This window comes from Pristiophorus japonicus, chromosome 4 (genome assembly GCF_044704955.1).
Source record: "Pristiophorus japonicus isolate sPriJap1 chromosome 4, sPriJap1.hap1, whole genome shotgun sequence".
In the NCBI taxonomy this organism is placed as follows: domain Eukaryota; kingdom Metazoa; phylum Chordata; class Chondrichthyes; family Pristiophoridae; genus Pristiophorus; species Pristiophorus japonicus.
Window position 1 is genome coordinate 231,527,132 of NC_091980.1, and position 21,157 is coordinate 231,548,288.

Consider the following 21,157-nt stretch of genomic DNA (forward strand, 5'->3'; position numbering starts at 1 on the left):
CCCGACCTCACTCTGGCCCTCAATGGCCCGACTTTGCCAGCTCCAACCCTCGGCGGCCCGACCTCGTCCCGGCCACGGCTCCCCCCTACCTCGGTGGGCCGACCTCGCCCCCTTACCTTGGCTGCCCGACCCTACCTACCTCGGCCCAGGCAAAGACGTTCCAGGCAATACCCGGAATCCGGAACAGCCTCGGTCCCGAGGTTTCCGGATTTCAGACGCTCAACCTGTAGTGCTATAATTGGCCTCAACACCCCTGAATTAGGAGGGGAAAATTGGATAGGGTTCCAGCTCTTGATTGCTATTCAATGACCCCTGCTGGAAGTGTGAAGAATTGGGCTTAGCTGTGATGTTAAATTCAAGAGCCTCTTGCCACTTCGTGCCTAGGCTCACACATAAATAGTCATTTATGCAAGTAGGACATCTTGTTGCCACATATATACCTCAGCAAGAAATTAATACTTTCAGTAAAAGGGAGAAAATTAATAAGAACATTTAGAATATGATTTTTTTTTTAAACTTTTATGCTGGTAATTATGGGCTCAATTTTCCCCAAAGCTTTTTTTTTGGCGTACTTGAAGAGTTACGCCCAATTTTTTGGGGGCCCAAGTACTCCAAAAAAAATGTTCTAAGTTTCAATTCTCGGTCCCCAGTCTCCCGGTCCGGTCGAATTCTCGATCCCCGATCCCATTCTGCAATTCCCAGGTTGGATTTCTTCATTTTGGTGTGACCTAACTTGTCCTTTAGTTTTGGGGGTGGGGCCTTGATCTGCGCCAAAAAGATCGGGCTGCCATGGTAACCAGGGATACAATGCGAACTGAGGTTGCAAAGTGAAGCATACAGCCAGCTCCAAACACATTTAAAGAATTGAAAAAGACATAACAGCAACTTACCTCCAACCCCACCCGAAGGGCTTGCCGGTCTGGTTCAATTCTCAGTCCCCGGTCCCATTCTACAATTCCCAGGTCGGTCTCGGTCTCTCTCTCTCTCTCTTGGGACCGAACCAGGAGAATGGGACTGGACCGGGAGAATGGGGACAGAGAATGGGACCGGACAGCCTTTGGGCAGGGTTGAAGGCAAGTTGCTGCTATGTCTTTTTTAATTCTTTTAGTGTGTGTCCGGGTACCTGCTGCGCCAATTTATTTAACTCTCCGCAAGGGTTTTCTGGAGAGGCCACATACGCTGGCTGAAGCAGAACTGGAGTAAATCAGGTGGCCAAACTTCCATAAATGACCAGAATTGCCACGGTAGCTGGTTAAGCCTCCTTTGGCTGAAAAATAAACTGACCTAAAAAAATCATAACTGAGTTACACGAGTGCAAATTGATTGGGGAAACTGTAGTTTTTCTAACTTAGGCCAAAAAGAGCAGCCTGCTCCAAAAAAAACGGCGCAAATCACTGGGGAAAATTGAGCTCAAAGTTTTAAAAATTGTTCTTAGTAATGACTTCATGTTCATAAAATAGGGTAAACAAAAACTATACTCAGACAAGGGTTAAAACAAATTTAAATAGCTAACCTAATTGCTGAAACAGTCATATTTCAATTTGTACCTTAAGGGATCCAGGTGGTACTTATTGTGTTCTCAGGCATCAGTAGTATTTCTACAGAGATGCTTTCAAATACTACTTAATTGTTTCCAAAGAAGTTTTCAGATGACTGTGCAACACCTACTATTGATTGCACACCGACTTTATGTAACCGAGTTCTGCAATCTGATTCAAATTCAAAAATTCTGTACATTATTGGTTTTGTTTAAATGAGGCAGAAATGCTGCCACATTGTCTTTAAAACATGTGAAAGCTGAAAGGAAAAGGTATGGAATGTTAGTTAGTCAAGGTATGGGATATAAGTTAGTTAAGTGAATGAATGTCACAAATTAACTAGTACAGAATTTCCTTGCATAATCATTTATCTTTAGAATTCTTCTGTGTAATGTTTGCTTTTGTGCTGGGTCCACAGAACTCAATGGGATGTGGCCATCTCGGGCAAGGCCAGCATTTATTGCCCATCCCTAATTGACCAGCAAAATGCCTGAACCACAAAATGAAAATGTCGTTTGCCAAGATTGTAACATATTTGAAAGACTCTCAGTAGAAAAAAAAACAGGCTTCCTCCATTTGGAAAGACAGTGCAGTCAAATAGATGAAAGTTCCTTTAGAAACTTAATATGGTTGCATCCTCTGATCCAAATTGCATACATATTTCCATTTCTGAAAAAAGCTACCACTACTTGGCTATGTCCTAGTATGAGATTGTCATTCATCTGTAAAGTCTGACTCTCAAAATATACTTGAATGCTGTCCTGGCAATATTCAATGACCTAAACTAATGTCTTAGAATCATTTTTTGTCCACCTCGGGGCCAAAAACAGGGTTTGAAAACAGGCTTGTGCTGTACATTCCTGATCGTCTGTATTATCCATCTTGAACAAAGTATATGAATTTAGGTCAAATATTTCTGTTCTGAAAAAAATGTTTTAATACATACTTGGGACTTTATTGTTTTGCTTAAATGAAGATACATGAAATTCTGTCAGAAAGCTGGCAATAAAGGATAGCTCTAGGACCTACAGTGATTAAAGTGTAAAATAGAATTTATATGACTGCAGTTACATGTATAAATGTTCCTGTATACAGTAGCATGCAAGTATTCAGTTGTTCTTATATCTTGTTATATATTTACTAATAAAAGTACAATGTTATTCACATTGTGTTTTCCATCTTGGTTATCTATTAAGCATTACTATAGTAACCCAGAAACTTAAAAAGAGGGGGAAATAGGAAAATAATGTAGCAAATGTAAAAATTATAACCATCTTTTTAAACTATTAAAAAGAGAGAGAAAAAGCCTTCACTGCCCACGTTTATGTTCAAAGAAGCCAGGAAGCACTGCCTTAGCCCTGAGCAGCTTATCTGCCAAAATGGAATGCTTTAGATTGCACACATTACCAGTCAAGAAGCCCCAGGCATTGAAAGAGATTGCTGACATCATTGTCTGTAAATGGTTTGCCATAAAGCTGCAACTAATGCAAATAAAATGTACTAATCCACTCGTGTATCTGTACCTTTCAGTGGAGAAGGATACTAACTCCTATTTACATCCAGCTCTATTGTGTACAATTATCAGAATCAGTAAGTTATATAAGAAAATAAATACAATAGTGCAAATGGTACTTTAAGTAGCACGGTTCAAAACAAACTTTGGTACATGAGAAGTTAATTATCTAGTGCCCTTGCTGGAGCTCTTGTACCCTTGCATTCCTGAATAAATCAATCCTTTCTGAAGGGCGGGTTGCCAGAAGCAACAATACATTCAATGATACAAGAGTCAAATCTGCAACATTCATTGTTGTGTTTTTTAAAAAACAAAAATCTGAACAAAAAAAGTGTTACAAAATTAGAACCATTAGAATGTAAAAATGTGTAGAATACAATATTGAACACGTCATGGAGAGTACATTGGAGACAGCCAAAAATAAATTATAATGTTTAATATCTAAATGCTACAGGCTGCAGCAACATACTCCTCCTGTATGATAACTTCAACAGCATTATTCATCACACTCTTAACCATTTTCCTCAACATTTAACACGAGCAATTTTTAATTGGGAATCGGTCCAAACTGATCGGAGAATCTTTATAGCTATATTCCAAACATACAGTCTCAAGCAGCAATTAACCATTTCCTGTTAAGCTGAACCTTTCTTAAAAAATTTAAACTATTTGGCACTTGTTACATCCTGCCAGATACCAGATGTGTACAAGCTCTTGTGGTGTCCTGCAGACATTCCAAAAACATGAAAGAATCTCTCAAAACCATTACCTATTATTCAAAAAGAACCATCCTAAGGAATATTTTGGTACAAAGTGGCTATCTTAAGCTTTTTTAACAATGAACCAATGCATTTTTCAATAAATGTTATACCTTAAATTTAGAGCAAAATTGCTCACACTATCTGTGTATATCAACAAATAATATGGCTACTGTTTTCATACACATCAAAATGGAGGTTGCCAAAGCTGGGAATAGAACCTATTTTTCTATTTTGAGCACCAGGCAAGCTCTTCCGGGGCCATGTAGATCACTGTTAGAAACATGGTCAAGTTCCTCTCTACTCTGCCCCCACCAATGTGTTTTATCAAACTCAGAAGAGCATTCCTTACTGTACCAATTGACATTGTCCATTTCCTACATCAACTTTCTTCATGATACTTTTGATTGAGACTCTTTAGTTATAGGGCAGTTTTATAGTGTGGGCCCACACCCACTTGGAATTGGGGTGAGACGACTCATTCATTTCATGTGGAACCCTTCAGTGGACAGAGAAAAACTTTCAATCCATCATTCTAGACTACATTGAGGTCCCTGAAATGAAAGAATAGTGTGCTAACCAACCGTGCTAACTCGGCTTCAATGTTTGCATATTCATTGGTTTATTATAATAATCCAAATAACTTTACATTAATAAGCCTATTTGCATTTTCATAATCTTAAATCAGTGAGTGGCAGTACGGATTCAGGAATTCAGAATTTCATAAATGCTTTGGTAAATTCAGAATTTATGTGGGAAGTAAGTTGTGCAGAAGTGATTTTAATTCACGGTGGAGAAGGACACTAACTTCTCCACTTCATGCTGAAAAAATTATACATAAAAATCTTGACAGACCTTATTACAAGTATCAATCTCAATACCATTGGGAGACACATGAAGTCAGACCTCCCTTCCTGCAAAGCCACTTCTTGATGTCACCGAAGGCACGTATCCATGAGAATTTCCTTTGAAAACAATGGGGGTCATGACTTACTGGCCTGAGAACCTCTCTGGAATTGTGAGTCCCGAGGAAACTCTGCTATTGCCTGGACATGCAGATTTCACACAAATTTTCATGATTGCTGAGGGTACCATGGTTCTGAAGCAGCTCTCAAGTTAGTCTGAAGTTGTGGCTGCTGTTTTTTTCTACGCAGTTGATCTGGAGCATGCCCAGTTGAGATGTCATCTGAGCAGCTGAGTAGGGCTGGAAGCCCAAGCTCACGTGCCTCCTTGTGGGTTATATGTTTGACATTTAAAAAAATATTTCAGTATAAAATAGAATAAAAAGTACTAGGCCTAGATTTACCTGCCCCTTTAACTATAATATTTTTAAACTAGCAATGCAATCACACAGATGAAAAGACTTTGCAGGAAGCAGGAAATATTTCCCACAATTGGTACAAGATTGTCACAACAGTTTAACCTGCAATGGTTTTCTAGCTTTAATTAAAACAATATTTTTGGAAATCTTGATACCACTGCAAATACAAGCAGCAGAAACCCAATATGTTGTTTTATTTCCATAAAATATGTTTCTTTATTTCCATCCATGAAACTAACTAATGCATTCACAGTTTCAGCTTCATGTGGAAACAAAATCGTATTTCACAGCAAGGCATTGAGCTTCCTTGACTTGTTTACCTGAATACTATTTTCCATTCGTAAGAACAGCTGCTTGCTCATTCAAGCACTGACCAGCGTCAGTGCTAAGAAATCTGTTGGGGGGGAAAGGGGGGGGGGGGGGAAACCAGGGCCTCATCATTAATTTTTCATAGTATCACTGACAGGTTCAGCAATAATAGCCTCCTTAATTAAGATCCTGTTTAAACTGAACATGGCTGAATCCGGAGACATAAATAATCTGTTTGCGAGAAATGCTATATTTCAATTGCCGTTTCTATAAATGGTAAAGAATAACCAATTGGTAAATTTCACCGGCTGTTTTTATTCAATACTGCAACCTAGCAAAAGTAACAGATTACTTAAAGACAAATATATTTGACATTGTTCCAAAATATGCTTCTGTCTCTAGGTAACACTTGAGTTTTGAATTTCATATCTAGATTTTATGTCTACCTATTTATATATCAAGTGTTAAAAATTATGCACATAGTCAAAATATGAAATTCAAACCATTTTTAGCCATCTTTACTGTTGGGTACATATTTAACCTTAATGACAAAAATACAAACATACTGATAATTTTAAAATGTTAATTCAATAAAGATGTTTCTGGTATTTCAGGGCCTCACAGCAAAAAATATCAAGAATAAAATGTACCAATGAAATTTAAACTGGTATCCGAAGTTTGTGTTTGGGTACTTTCTATCACATATCATCTCTTTTAACATAGTTGTTGTGTCACTTTTAGGTGTATTTCAATACAGTGCCTAATTTCTAATTCAACCAGGAATCTCAAATGAAAATAACAAGAAACAGCTCCCCATTTATTTGTCCAACATTCCCTGAGGCAGGAGAGGCAAATTTTATTTTTGGGTCCCTAGTAAATACATATTTTTTCCTTTATTTTTACAGAACTGTTATCTTAATTTTGTTATTTTTTCCTTATTAAATTTTGCTGTTTTCTTCTTCTGTTTTACTGTACAGTGAATTGTGTGTCTTTCACCCAGCAACTGACACACTTGCCCCTTTAATCACTTCAGCGATTTTGGGGGGAGGGGCGTCAACATTTAAAGAAACAAGACAAGGTGGAGAATTAGGAAGATGAGTCCTTCCCAGGTGGCTAATTCTTTGATTTTCCTTACTGGAATAGAAAATTTAATTCACTATCATCTGTGTCCTTGGCCTCAAGCCAAGCTCCCTCACAGAACACTCACTATGTAAGCTATCGGAATACCAATTTTTCTGCCATCTGAACTCCACTGTACAATTCACTCATGTTCATGTTCCTTCTCTCCGTAAATTTCAAGCATCTACTTCTTTCTCTTTTGACTGAATCAGCACTGAATCCAAACTCAATCCATTCTTCATTCAAGTGCACAATCTGACCTGTACAAGCAATCTTCAAATATAATAAGTATTTATCTTTCTGCAAATTGCTGCTAACTAAATACCCCAGATGCACATGTACAACTATCAGTGGGCATTTTTTTGTTTTGTGCTTGTTGTGTTTAATGAGATGTGTTACTGAGGTGGATCATTGGCAGAAACTCAGGACGACCGTGTAAACATTGCAAAAAAATAAATATTCCTGGGATGCAACCAACAATGCAATATTACTTTGCAATATGCTTGAACATCTGCATTAGCCAATTGCTGTTGTCCAATGCCACACTTCCTCCTTGAGCCAGCATGATTCTCTGGGATGCAGACATGTTTGCGTCTACTGTTCCCGTTGCTCTGAGATTTATTCAGCAACCAGAACTAAAACTGGTCAAATTTGAACCAACAAAGGCAAAAGAGATTGAATATCAACCAAGCCTGGGATTCAAGCTTGTGATTATCTGGCTGGGGTCCAAAGCTCTACAGCTCAAGCCACCAGGCCTCCCCTGTAAAGTCAATTTATAAATACAGAATATATATCAAAGATTTGGCAGCTTACGGGAGATAAATGACTGAGGGACACCTGCTGCTTGCTTCTTAAGCACTCCAGCCAGGAGTGAGTAATGTCAGCAGTGACACAAGTTATTTGTTTTCTTCTGTCTCTGTTTAAGTTGCTCACACTCCTAGCTTACATTCTATTAATACAATACATAAAAATGAATGAATATAATGCTTTATTTGTTTTAAAATTATTGTTACCTTGTTTCTGCTTTTTGGGCATTCTTACTATTTAAATAACAAAGTTAAGCATATGGTGACCATACCCATGATGTAATTGATGTTACAATTGATGTTAGGTTCTATGTGGCTGTTACTCACGGAAAGTGTAAACCACTATTTTCAACTCCGTACTTATATCGGATCAATTTTGGGGACTGCAGCAAAGGAACAGCGCTCGCCGTTCACTGCCCAGAGTTTTTGCGGGCTTATAGCGGAGACCTGCTATCATTGGGTGTTTGATCCAAAGTGCCTTCGACAGAGGATCTGTGGCATGTGAGCAGGACAAGAAACAGCATGTCTCTTCAAACAATCAGAAGAATTCTCACTGAGGCACAGAGAATCTAAACTAGGAAGTATAAACCAGGCAGTATAAATTAGATTTAAATCATGTATAGAATGCAAAATAAAGAGGGAACGAAAGATGGGATTGAGAGGGGTAAGAGACAGACAAAAAAAGATAATAAATAATTTAGTTTTTTAAATCTCCAGCACTAATTAAATTCTGAAGGAATGAGACTCCATTCTTGTGAAAGTAATTTTTCAAGGCCAGAGAGGTTGTTTGGCAGTAATTATGAATTTTCACACCATAAAAATTCAATAGCACCTGAATGTACCAGACCTAACTTTTTCTGCCATGTTTAGCGTGTAACTATTCAATAAGTAGCATAGGTGAGCACATTAATCTTTGAGCAGCTTGCGAATTTGTCCATAAAATACTGACACTGTACCCCAAGCCCCCCAGCTCCAGCACGCTGATCTCCTGCGCTTTTCCGCTCTCCCTCCATCCACTCACGCTTTGGTCATTGGTTCTTTAATAGTGACCACACGTATTCTACCAGTGACCCACCTGCTTCACGATGACATGCAAACTGTGATTCTTACTAACGGATCCACCAATACAAGGGCAGACCGGGATCAAGTAAGGCTGTGTCAGCGCACCAACGCTCTTCTCAATCTTCCTCGCTGCAATGCTTCATCTCATCTTTAACAATCTCCCCGCTAGAGTGGAGTTAATCTACAGGATAAGCGGGAAATTGTTCAACCTCCGACGCCTCCAGTCCAGATCCAAGGTTGTTCCAACCTCTGTCACTGAATTACAATGTGCATTTGTGCACTCTTGGAGGCCGAACTCCAAACCATCGTTAACACCTTCACTGAAGCGTACGAGAGTTTGGGCCTTACATTAAATATCAGTAAGACAAAGGCTCTCTACCAACCTGCCCTCGCCATACAGTACTGCTCCCCGATTATCAAGATCCATGACGAGACCATGGATAAGGTGGACTATTTCCCATACCACGGGAACCTATGATCAGCAAGGACAGACATAGATGACGAAGTACAACACCGCCTTCAGTGTGCCAGTGCAGCCTTCGGCCGCCTGAGGAAAAGAGTGTTCAAAGACCAGGATCTCAAACTCGGCACCAAGCTCACGGTCTACAGAGCTGTAGTGATACCCGTCCTCCTATCTGCTTCAGAGACATGGACTGTACACATTAGGCACCTCAAAGCACTGGAGAAGTACCACCAATGCTGCCTCTGCAAAATCCTGCAAATTCATTGGCAGGATAGGCGCACCAACTTCAGCATTCTCTCTCAGGCCAACATCCCCAGCATCGAGGCATTGACCATGCTCGATCAGCTCCTATGGCCAGGCCACAGTGTCCACATGCCCGATACTAGACTCCCGAAACAAGTACTGTACTCAGAGCTACGACACGGCAGGCGAGTCCCAGGAGGGCAGAGAAAACGTTTCAAGGACACCCTCAAAGCCTCCTTGAAAAAATGCATCATCCCCACCTACTCTTGGGAATCCCTGGCCCAAGACCACTCAAAGTGAATGAGAAACATTCAAGAAGGCACCAACACTGAGTATCTTCGCTGGGAGCACTCGAAAGCCAAGTACAAACCGCGAAAGGAGCGTACGACAAATCAAGCACCCCACTCACCCGTCCCTCCAACCACCATCTGCCACACCTGTGACAGAGACTGTAGATTCCGCATTGGTCTCATCAGTCACCTCAGAACTCATTTTAGTGTGAAAGCAAGTCATCCTTGACTCTGGGGGACTGCCTAAGAAGAAGAGTGTATATGTATTGCAACTTCACGCTCTTATGTGGATTTTAATGCCAAAACTATCTGCAAAGTACTGGTGTAGCCTGTGGAGGAGCAGTGTGACTTGAACCGCAACTTCCTGATTTCCACGTTTAACTGCGCATGTGCATACTCCAGAAGTTGATGTCCGATTTCCTCCATAAGAAAGGTGACGCTGTTAGCCTTATTATTATTTTGAACGTAATTTCAGTGCCAACATGTTAGTTATGTTGAAAAAAACATTTTTTAAATGCTACATTTATAACTTACACAAAATCATACTAAGCTAATCAACTATACATAACAGAATACATATGCAAATACTTCTGCAAAATCTGAGTCAGATTTTAGTCAATGAAAGAGTTAAAGTACAGAGCATACAATCCAGACAAATAATTACAGTGGGACTGCAAGTTCCCACAGATGTGTTTTATTCGAATCCTTTTATTTTGTTTCTTTGCAACACAAAGTTAACACAAAGACTACAATACTGAAGCAAAAACCCAACTATCCCAGTACGTACAACTACAGCAACAGGCATGCAGCTTCCTCAAATTCCATCAACACAATGTACAACTGCAGCAATATAAACCAGTATGTTCATAAAAAAGCAAAATAACCCTTAGACTATTCTCTGAAATGATCACACTAAAGACATTCAGACCCTTTTCCCCCTCGATTCCCTTCACCATCAATAGATTATGAATCAGAAGAGATTAAATCTATAGAAATTACTTTTGCAAGAATACCCTAAATCAATGGCTTTTGCTGAATTTACAAGGTTTTCAGACAGGGCGACGGAAATGAAAGCTCTGAAGAAGTCTGCTTCCCATGTACTAGCCCCAGGGAATTAAATCACACTTTCCCAGATTAGATTCCCCAGCTGGTATATGATACAGCAGAAATGTGTTGGTATTTTTAGCTGGTGCTCTATCTCAAATCCAGATCAGGCAAAAACAACCATGGTCATGTATTTCCGTGTAATACTGAAGAGGGACTATCTGGTAACCGAAATGAAGACAAAAATTTCTATGAATTAATTAATCTGGGTGATAATATTCATGAACACAGTAACCAGTGCAGGTAATCAGTACATTTTACAACACTAAGATTATTTGCTTTTATATGCACCGTTATTTAAACCCTGTAGCAATCCTCATCAGTATATTCTCGTCCATTTCTTTATACGCAGGAGGACAGTGTTGAAAAGTGTTGTATAACCACCAGGACTACCCAACTCCCAAACAAATGTAACAGTATTCCTTTCTACCAACCAACTACCCATTTGCAACTGCCACAAGATATATTTAGTGTGTCATGAGAAGCAAATAGCAGGGGAGGGTCAGCCATTAAATCTGTGTGCCAATTCAGCAAAGCCATCTTTGAAATTCAACACTCAGCCATCCTGCACTCGAAGCTCCACTGCATCATTCTGCAGAATAATCAATTTCTCAGACTGTGCGGTATTCTACTCACATGCCACAGTAATAAAAGCCTACTTAAATGAGAGGCACAGCAGCTGCCAGAATATAGAGCAGCTAAAAATAAAGCCACGACAGAATTAGTCTTTGCAGCATGACAGTCACAAAGGAGCTGCTATTCGGTTTCTCTTCTGTCACTATACAGACGTGCGAGCCCTCAGAAGCATCAATTAATATTGAAATGATTTGTGAATAATACTTCCAATTGGATAATATATCTGTTTTAAATGCTTTAACTTAGGACTAACTTTGAACCTAAGTAGGCAACCTTTTCTGTTTAGTTTGTGCAAATTCAAATGACCAAACTCAGAGCTCTGAAATGTGTGGTAAGTACTCTCACTACCGGATTTGTGACCCGTTGATGTGATATCATTTGGTTTTATTCTTTCTATAAATAATTTATAAATGGAACATAAAATGCACCTTTAAATTAAGACTATTTTTCCCCCACTTGGGATGGATGTGACCAATCATTTCATCGTCACTGAACATTTTTTTTCCAGTTAAGAGTATTGTTGTTTCTTCCTATTTTAGTTATTTACAGTTTACACTGCATGAAAAGTGCAGTTCTTTCAAATGAAAGGTTTTTAATCCATATATATACCAAAGATGTGCAAGTTGTAAATGAAAGAAAATGCTGGCTATAGAAATGTTTTAGTAAAAAAACACCCGAAAAAAAGTGCATAAAATATATTTTTACATATTGCCTACAAGGTTTCCAAAGTAATGTTTTTTTTTTAAAGTATTTAATCATTTTCATTGGTCATTTCTATCCCCCAGTATGAATCTGTTTATCCCCAATCCTCAAATACTTATCAGCATTTGTAGTAGTTATTACACCATCATTCTTACTCTACAGAAGATTATCCTAAATATCACTGACATATACCAATGGTAATCTTGATTGCAACAGCCCCTAGATAGAAAATTCTTCTAATAGAGTACTATGCGCACTTGTGGATTACTGTACAATGCAGGAATTGTAAGAAGACATTCATCTCTGCTCAATGGAGAGAGCTTGATGACAGTAGAGGATTGTTTCTCTGACTTACAGCAGCACAGACGTGTAACATGTACCAATAACAACTGTTCCTTCAGGAACGCCACTGGAAATGAAGGCTACATCACATGACTGTCTAGTCCAGTAACCAGTCAAGCATAGTTAATTCCATCTGTGTCCACATTCCTTTCGCTGTTCCAGAGTTTTCAATCACATAGAAGGGCTTGCCGTTAGCATGGAAAACATGCACCAAGCTACACTGCGACATATCTACGTGTTCAGCCACAAAACAAGTGACAAAAGTGAGAAAAATCTAATATCATACATACAGAAATTAAGTGAATATTTTATACAAATTGTAGAGCAATACCACCAAATGTGTTTCAATCAGGAACAGAATGCTCAAAAAGACTGTAGTTAACAACTGTCTTTTTCAATCCCTGCCTATTTATTCTGTAAAATTATTGTGCATTTTTAAAACACAACTTCATGTTCTAGCATCATTTCAACATCTAGCAAAAAGTAAAACTGTATTAAATTTGTAATGTAATTTTAAATATTCCAGAAATGAAAAAGGCAGATTTTTCATTGTCAACACTTTTTTTTTTGGAAAGTGTTTGCCTTAATACTCACGGTTGGAAATTAAGTCAAATTAGAAGTGGAACAAGATCTATCCCAGCAAGTTAAGTTCAGATCCAATTAGCTTAGTTTAAGTGAAACACAAATAAAAATCTATTGTAGGATGGTCTTATGAATAAAAGTCCTATAGACACCATACTGATTCGCCTCCCCTTTATTCCATGTTGTAACTAGGTCCTTGAGATTTTCTGATAGTAAACAATGGTACAGCAACCACAAATATTAAAATGAGTTTTGTCATGGGTATTGTATGTACGTGGAAATGTCACAAACGGATCAAAATTTCACAGATTTGCTGTGGACCATATGATTAGGCCACAGCTACACCACCTTGCAAAGTCTGCCAAAGGCTGTAACAAAACTAGACACACAGATGGAGACAGTTAGTAAAAACAGAAATAAGCTGGCCTGCTCCCAGTGTTGCCTTGTTCTTAAATACTCCATAATGCAGAGATGGGAGTCAATCGCAAGAAGTGAATCTTATTCACAGCAGGGATTACAACAGAGTGGTTGCACACGGTTGCCGCAAGCAGCTCAATAAACACACACAGTACAGATAAAATTATATATTTTATGAACTTAAATTGCTTTAATAAGAAACTAGAATAGAAAAATAAGTGGACAGGTAATCCTGTGCAGTCTTCTGCACCTTGTAACAGATAGTTATGAAGTAGCACTGGCTACCAGGGAGAAGACAGCCCATCTTCTTTCTCAACCGGAAACAATGTGATACAAGGATACAAAAAACAACAGAAGGGAAAATATTCATGAAGCAAGATCCGTCACTTGCCATTTTTAGCATAGGAGATGTCAGTTAATAGGCACCCTTTTAAAGAGCATTTTTGTTTCAACAGACAATATTTACTCAGGCGTCAATTTACCACATATCCTATAGTGTTCGCTTAATATAAACAATTAGATAATGGAATGTTTTGCTCACTATTGGGTTGTTTCCATTAAATATTTGGGGATTCTGGGAACATTTACACATGCTAAAATAAAAACTGTTGGCAAATTCAGGACTGGTGTTGCACTGAAATGCCGTTCAACTCCTGGTAATAGTATTCTACATTTGACAACTCTTTTGCAGAGCATATCCAGTTCTGTACAATGGCATTTATTAAGTTAAAACTTCAGTATCAAAATAAGAGACAATACTCCAGACCTACGAGACACAAAATCTACATATACTGAGCAGTAAGACTCCTTTTTAAAGTCTATTTCCTTATCTATCCAGATTCAGCCATTCCCAAGCTGTGAGTCACAAAATAGATAATTAGAAAACAGATTTATAATAGGTTAGCAAATGCTATTCATAAAAAATGGCCAGCTCCACATAATTTTGCTTTGCGTCAGAAACAAGAGAATACTTACATATTTTGACAGATATAAAAAGCCTTCAGTATTCAAGAACTAAAATCTTTCTAATAATTATTTTTCATAAGCTTTTTAAATTCCTTTAGCAAATGTAATGCAGTGTATAGGACAACTATTGGTGATTAACAAATTTAAAATGATGTGACATCAGTGCTGTGGTAAAGATCAGCTGACAGACAACTCTTACTTTACACGCTGTTTTTAAATTCAAATGTTTTTGTTGTAAAATTATTTCCTGTCAAATAAACTTTTCTTTATTTGAATACCTGCAAAATTAGAAATTGCTGAATTACATCCTAAACACTGTTCAGTAGTGTTATTGTGCTCCAGATTTTGGCCCAAACATTAAAAAACTTCAATGCTTTCAAATTCAGAGAACACTCAATACGTGTTAGCCACACGAAAAAATAATATGCTCTGTTGGCTCTTCCTTAAGTCTAACCTGCATATTTTATAGATATTAGTTTTACAAGTATCACAGCTACCTTCATGATACGTTATCTATTACAAATCCTCTTCTTGAAAACTTTGGTTTCAAAAGATTTTCCAGTGTCTAAATTTATTCTACACAAAAGTTTTTTTTGGCACTGCATAGCAATTTTTACATATACATCCCTGCAGATAAAACAAAAATGAGAAAATGTACAGCTGCTAATTGTTTGGTAACTTCCGTAACGTGATGATAGATCATTAAAAGGTGCGCTTCTGGAGTGCAAAATTATTTTTCTCCAGAAGTGTCAGACTTTTAATTTAATTATGAGAATGAATCTGCGACAGTTAACATATGAGCTTAAGTTTGATTCAAGCATGCAAATTGTACCCTTTCCCTCCTTACAGATACGTTTATACCACAGCTGTGGGTAATAACCAGAAATATTTTACATATTTTCAAAGGTTTGACATCAGTGGCTACTAAAATTTGTTCCGACTAAACCCTCAGTCCCAGAAACGAACCACTTTCCTCCTCTACCCGTTTATTTTACCCAGGTCATGGAACTGGTTTACATTGCTAGTTGTGACTTATTTATCCTTTTGTATATTTGTCCCCAATATGATTAAATTAAATAGGGCAGTTCTGGCAATACTGATAGGCCTCTGTATTCCATAGCTTAATGAAGACCATGCTGGAAACAATATACATGCAAAGCAGCCAACCTAGAGCTTTGAGCTATAAAATTTCAACAAAGGAGGCAAGAAAAATCCTGACATCTTTAACCTCTTGTTTAAAGTTTAATATTTACTGGTTAATGATTCACAAAGCTAGATACAAAAAGAAACGTTTCTGAAAAGTGTCTAGTATCTATTGAAGGGCCCTCCGCTCTCGCAATAGATAAATAAATGAGGGATTACTTAAAAGGCAGCATGTGATATAGACATCTGCATAAAAGACCATATATGAAAAGTATTCTCACTCATGTTTTAACCTATAACTCACTTGAACTATTACTTTCCCCAGTTATTAGACCAGGAGAGTTGAAATATTCTTTGTTACAACCCAATTTAATATGCTGTTTAAAATACAACTTTCACTTGGCTGTGCTGCTCTTATTTAAATCTTTAAAGAGCACTCTTTAAAAAAAAAAAGTTAGTCATCAATATTTTAACCCTCAACATAAATCTCTGCCAAGTCATCTGAACCAGCTGTTGCAGTGTTTCGAACACACTGCTTTTTCTCACCACCAGGAAGAGATCATTACTCCTCCTTCAAGCAGTGCATTCTGGGTTGATTTCAATCCAGCCTGCTTGTGTTCTGTAGCATTGCTATAAAACTTTCCAGAGAATTCTGGCTCATAAAGAAGTAAATATGTGTTTTGTTTATGAGCCAAAAGTCTCTGGAAAGTTTTATAGCGCTACAGCACAAAGCTGGCTTCAATTAGTTATCTTTCCCAGAATGCATTACATGAAGGTGAAACAACAATGTCCCCCAGTGGTGAAACTTTTCAATGTTACAAGTAGGCTATCTATACAAAACAGCACAATATTTGTAAAGTTAATACATTTATGATTTTTAAAATATGGTTCCCGTCAAAAGTACACTATTCAAAAATTGTCTTTCAGAATCATATAAAAATGTTAGGATACATATGGTTTCTCCATCGCAACAGGATCCAGTCAAAGTGCCTGATCACAACATTCAATGAAAGAATTCGTGAAAGTTTAAAAACATTAGTGACCATTGGAATGTTTTTGAAAAAAGGATATAGGTCTACAAAGCAACAGTACATAAAGGGTATGATGACACTATAAACAAGGCTCAAGCAGTCTGTCACCAACTTGACCTCTTGATGCAACATTTTCATTGAAAATGCAAATGTTATATAATGCAAAGAAACATGGTAATTTCTCAACAAGTCATTTTAATCTTTGCAGCTCGTGTTTTCTGGCAGACAGCACAGATTCCTGTGATCAAATTGTTACTTGGCAAGCATGTATTACCCAATTAATTTGACAAACATTGTATCACGATTTATTTTACTTCTGCAAGACTGTATTAGATCTTCATCTAAATAATTCCAGTTTGCATTTTTAATTAAGTTTTCTTTCCTTTTCTTTTGGTTCCCTTACTCCATATGTCATTCCCGGTTAAGAAAGTGGGGAAATGGTTTGTATGCAGACCTCTACCAAAATGCTTGAGCCAGCTAATTTTACTGATGCCTTACTAAGTATTTGGAAAAACAAACAAGTGGCCATGCAAAACTTTACTGTGAAACATGATCCACAGGAGAAAGTGTAGCCATGCTGATTACGAGACGATGTAAAAAAAACGCTCACTAAAATGGCACTGGAAAGGTCTCTGCAGCAGTGAACTTTCATCAGGCACCCTAAAACAAAGAAACAGAAGCTCCTGACTATATCCACCTGCACTAGAGGCATCAAAAAAACAAAAGGGAAAAGGTATTAAATCAAATATAAATAAGTACTGACAGTGAAAATCAAATTCAGTCATATTTAAAATACACAAACACACCGTGACTGAAATTATTTATTTCACTTGTAGAAATTGTGCATTAGACCACAATGTCCAAACCCTTACTATTTTGTCTGAAGCAAACCATTAACATTACAAAGATTAACCAAAGGACTTGGATTAAAGCAGCAGGGCTTTTAAACAAATTAAATTATTAAGCATCTAGATTTAAGGTTGCAGTCAGTGCTATTCCCAAAGGGAAGTCACTCATCACTCAATGGTTTGCTAGCTAAGCAGTATTCTTTAAAAAAAATCCACAACACAATTTCTGTGATATATTTTATTTTTTTTTAAAAGGAACATTACAGATACAAGGACTTCAACACTTATAATCATGTACATTTATCAGCAGAAGTAACAAGATTAAAGGAAAAGGTGCCTTTAGGAGAGTACTTTCAACAGGTTAAGTTTATTTTATTAGCTCAATGTTGTAAAGAGAAATCTGTTGGCAAAATATTGCTCAACAACTCTGAACTGACCAACTTGATATAAAAACGAATTAGCTGCTGTCATTGGGTCTGATCACCAAATGCAACTATCCATATCGCTTCTGCTTAGCAAACACTGCCCTTGACAAGACACTATTACATCAGCAACTGCATATGTTCTTGTAAAGTATTGGTCTGCTTGGAGCTACAAGCAGTCTTTTACATGGATTTCTCTCTGCAGGAAATTGTTTATAAGCCACCCAAATCTGAGAGATATAAAATGACAAGTACTTTACATGGAAAGGGTTGCCCCTGCAGGTACTTTCTCCTTTCAGATCTATTTTCTGAGCAGATTTATAATACTGCTCGTGTTCCACAGTTTCACCAGTGGCATGCATGGTGCAAATATTTAAATTATGTTACAAAAAGCTGTAGGTTGAGCTACTTTAAAAATCAGGAGCCCTACTGTAGGGAAGTGAACATAGATGAGAATGACTACAGAATAAAGGAGATGGTAACTTATCAATGCAAAATATGGCCAAATAGGATTACACAGAACATTTAAATGATCAGATTTAAAAGTTATTTCACTGCAGAAAATTTCAGGTCATGACATGTAATAGTTAAGTAGCAACTATTACTTCGACAAGGAACATTTTTAAACACATGTCAAACACATCATATGGGGTTAATTTCAATAAAGCCAAAAACAAAGAACTTTGACAATAGGAATGCATGTTTTAAATCTCAAATGGAACATTATTTTAACATTTTCTTGGACATGTTCGACGGTGTTTACTTAATAGTGATGTTTGGATAAAAGTAAACTATTTTCTATACGGGCATTTCGAACTAAGCTTCTACTGTAAATAAAACGTTTTATCAGCAATCTCAGCACATTTACTCCAGTTAGCAAAATTACTTAGATGTCAATACAGTAAGAGATGCCACTTTAAATAATACCATAAAATATCAGTAAAGTTGAATTAAATTAATTTGGGGATACAAAGAGAGCATACAAGGGACACACATGAACACTAGATAATCCTCTTGCAATTCTTAAGCAACAGCATGAAACATGTCCGTAAAGCACAGTAAAACTTCCTAAAAGACTGCGGAAATTATACCGAAGATTGTTATTATATGGGTTACATGTGGATTCCCTGTGAAACAAATAAATGATACAATGATGGAACATCAGGTGTTCTAGTAAGCAACCGCAGTTATGTGCAGTAGCCTCCCTAGTCCACAGATATAATAGACCTTGTTACAGCACCTTTTGTTAATTCTAAGATAAGTTAGTTCTCTTTCTAATCAACTGATTAATAATATGCTGTAATGAATCCAAGTATTTGTGAACTTGATTGAGTTTTGAAGTTCACCTGCCATTGATTTGGAACTGGAGTTTGGATCAATATTAATTTATCTATTTCACAATGCTGAACAACATTTAATGTGGGTGGAACCAGTCCATCCTCAGCTACATCTAAAAATCTTATGCATTATGTTCTACTCTCAAAACCATCAGGCCAGACCTAAACTCTTCAGATCTGCAAGCGCACTTCTCCACTGCATCGGTGTAAAACACTTCATAAAATATCGCAAGTACCTTTTTTTAGTCTCTCCAACTTGGTACTTAAACATATCCTGATACTGTCTAGCTCTCTCTCTGCACCATCATCCTCCCTTTACTGCTGATCTCCTCCCCCTCCCAACCCCAACAACTGCCTTTTCTGATCATTGCTTTCATTAATTAAATGTTTTTGCATCACAGCTTACTTAAAAGAAAACAAAGACTTTAGTAATACACTTGCACATACCAACACAGGTACTTTTTATGAAATATCCAAATTTCATTGCACAAGTGTTGGGCCAACATTTTCGCTCAGTACTGCATTAAGTATTTCACTATTAGCCACCACCCTTTTTATATAAATTCTACAGCTATTGACGATTTTATTACCTCTATAGTATTTGTTTCCTGATGCATCACAGCTCAGTTTGTGGTGGGTGTGTGTTTTGCTCTTTGTAGTACTAGGTTCATCATTTCAAAGTACCTGTACACTGAACTTTAAAATACTACTGAATTTCTGATTAGTGATAAATGCGTAATAAAACAGTTAATGGATAAACATGCTTATACATTTGCACAAAAGTAGTATTTGTTCAAATTAAAACACAAAATTGGTGCATCATTTCAACATTTAAGATAATTATTTCAAAACTACAATTATCCAGTTTCCGGTTAAACATGATCCTTATTTCTATTTAAACCTATCAGCGTATTTATCAAGAATATTTTCAAACAGGTACAGAGCCAGGACATTAAAAAGCTGGAAAGATCCATTTCAAATGAGCTAATGTATATCAAAATGAAATTCAGCTTTAGTGTTGGTGGTGGATAAAATGGACAGGCAACACTCTCTGGTTCTTCCCCTATATACAATTATTCTGAGGAAATGTGGAAAAACTCACTGAAATATGGTCAATGGTTGGGAAATTATTTAGGTTATATGGTTGTTTAAAATCTTACTGGACTTATTACCTAGACCATGTTGTGAGAACATGTAATTTGGCACAGAGGACAAGATCAAGGCTATAAACAAAATGCCTTATCAAACATCAGCAATAACTATTAAAAATCCTTGTAATTAAAATATAAAAATAACTCCCAACTTTGTACCTTCAGAATCAAAATCTACAGATGAAGAACAGCTGTAAAAACAAACAGGTCTGGAGATACAAATCTTGAATGCACAAGCCCTCGATTAAAGATCAAATAAAGTTCAGTTATTCTTTGAAAATAGTTATCAGCTACCACATTAAGGAACTTAATTCTGTGCTGTTAATCACTTTACACAATACATGGAGCTTAGCAGCAATAGAAAAGTTATTAACTATTAATATCAATGTGAAATTGGCAAGTTACAGTACAGGGGTCTGATAATCTATGGATGAAACATTTAGTGGGTTTGATTAAAAATATGCAACAGTACATTTCATCACAATTCCCTACTCCTTCAATTAAAAAGGTGATACATTTGACTGTTAACTTTGGAATATGTTCTAAAGATGCAAATGGTTGTGATTTAAAACAAATATGCCAAACATAAAAGTATCACACTACATCTCCAGTTAATTAAGTCAATGTTCACACCAAGTTCCTCTTTTATTTGCACCATTAATGTTTCAAAAGTGAGAAAAGAGTACTTCAAATATTTTAATGTTCAGGGAAAGTGCATTTTTCAGATATAGAAACTCAACTGTGCAAACTAAGAAAAAAACATTAACTGTAGCAGTCCAGTTGCAGTACTCCACTGCATTAAGTTGTTTAATAGGTATACTGTGGAACCATAACTTGTAATTATGCATTAGGACAACTACCAGGAATGTAAACATTGCAAATGTGTAAAATAAGGAAACTCCCTCAAGGCAAGCAAATTGCATTCATTTTTATATCTGAAGAAAATATTTTTTGAACATTTACAATAAATATTGAACTGCTTGGTTTAAAGTGCATGATTTGAAGAGGTAAAGTTAAAAAGCATTTTATTCAGATTAGGTTTATGCTGCATAGA

General features: G+C 37.0%; 1 protein-coding gene across 4 annotated transcripts in view; it reads right to left on the reverse strand.

Moving 5' to 3' along the window:
• kiaa0586 (KIAA0586 ortholog) overlaps nucleotides 1–21,157 on the reverse strand; it is an 800,223-nt gene that overhangs the window by 585,871 nt on the left and 193,195 nt on the right. The gene's annotated exons all lie outside the window — the stretch shown is intronic.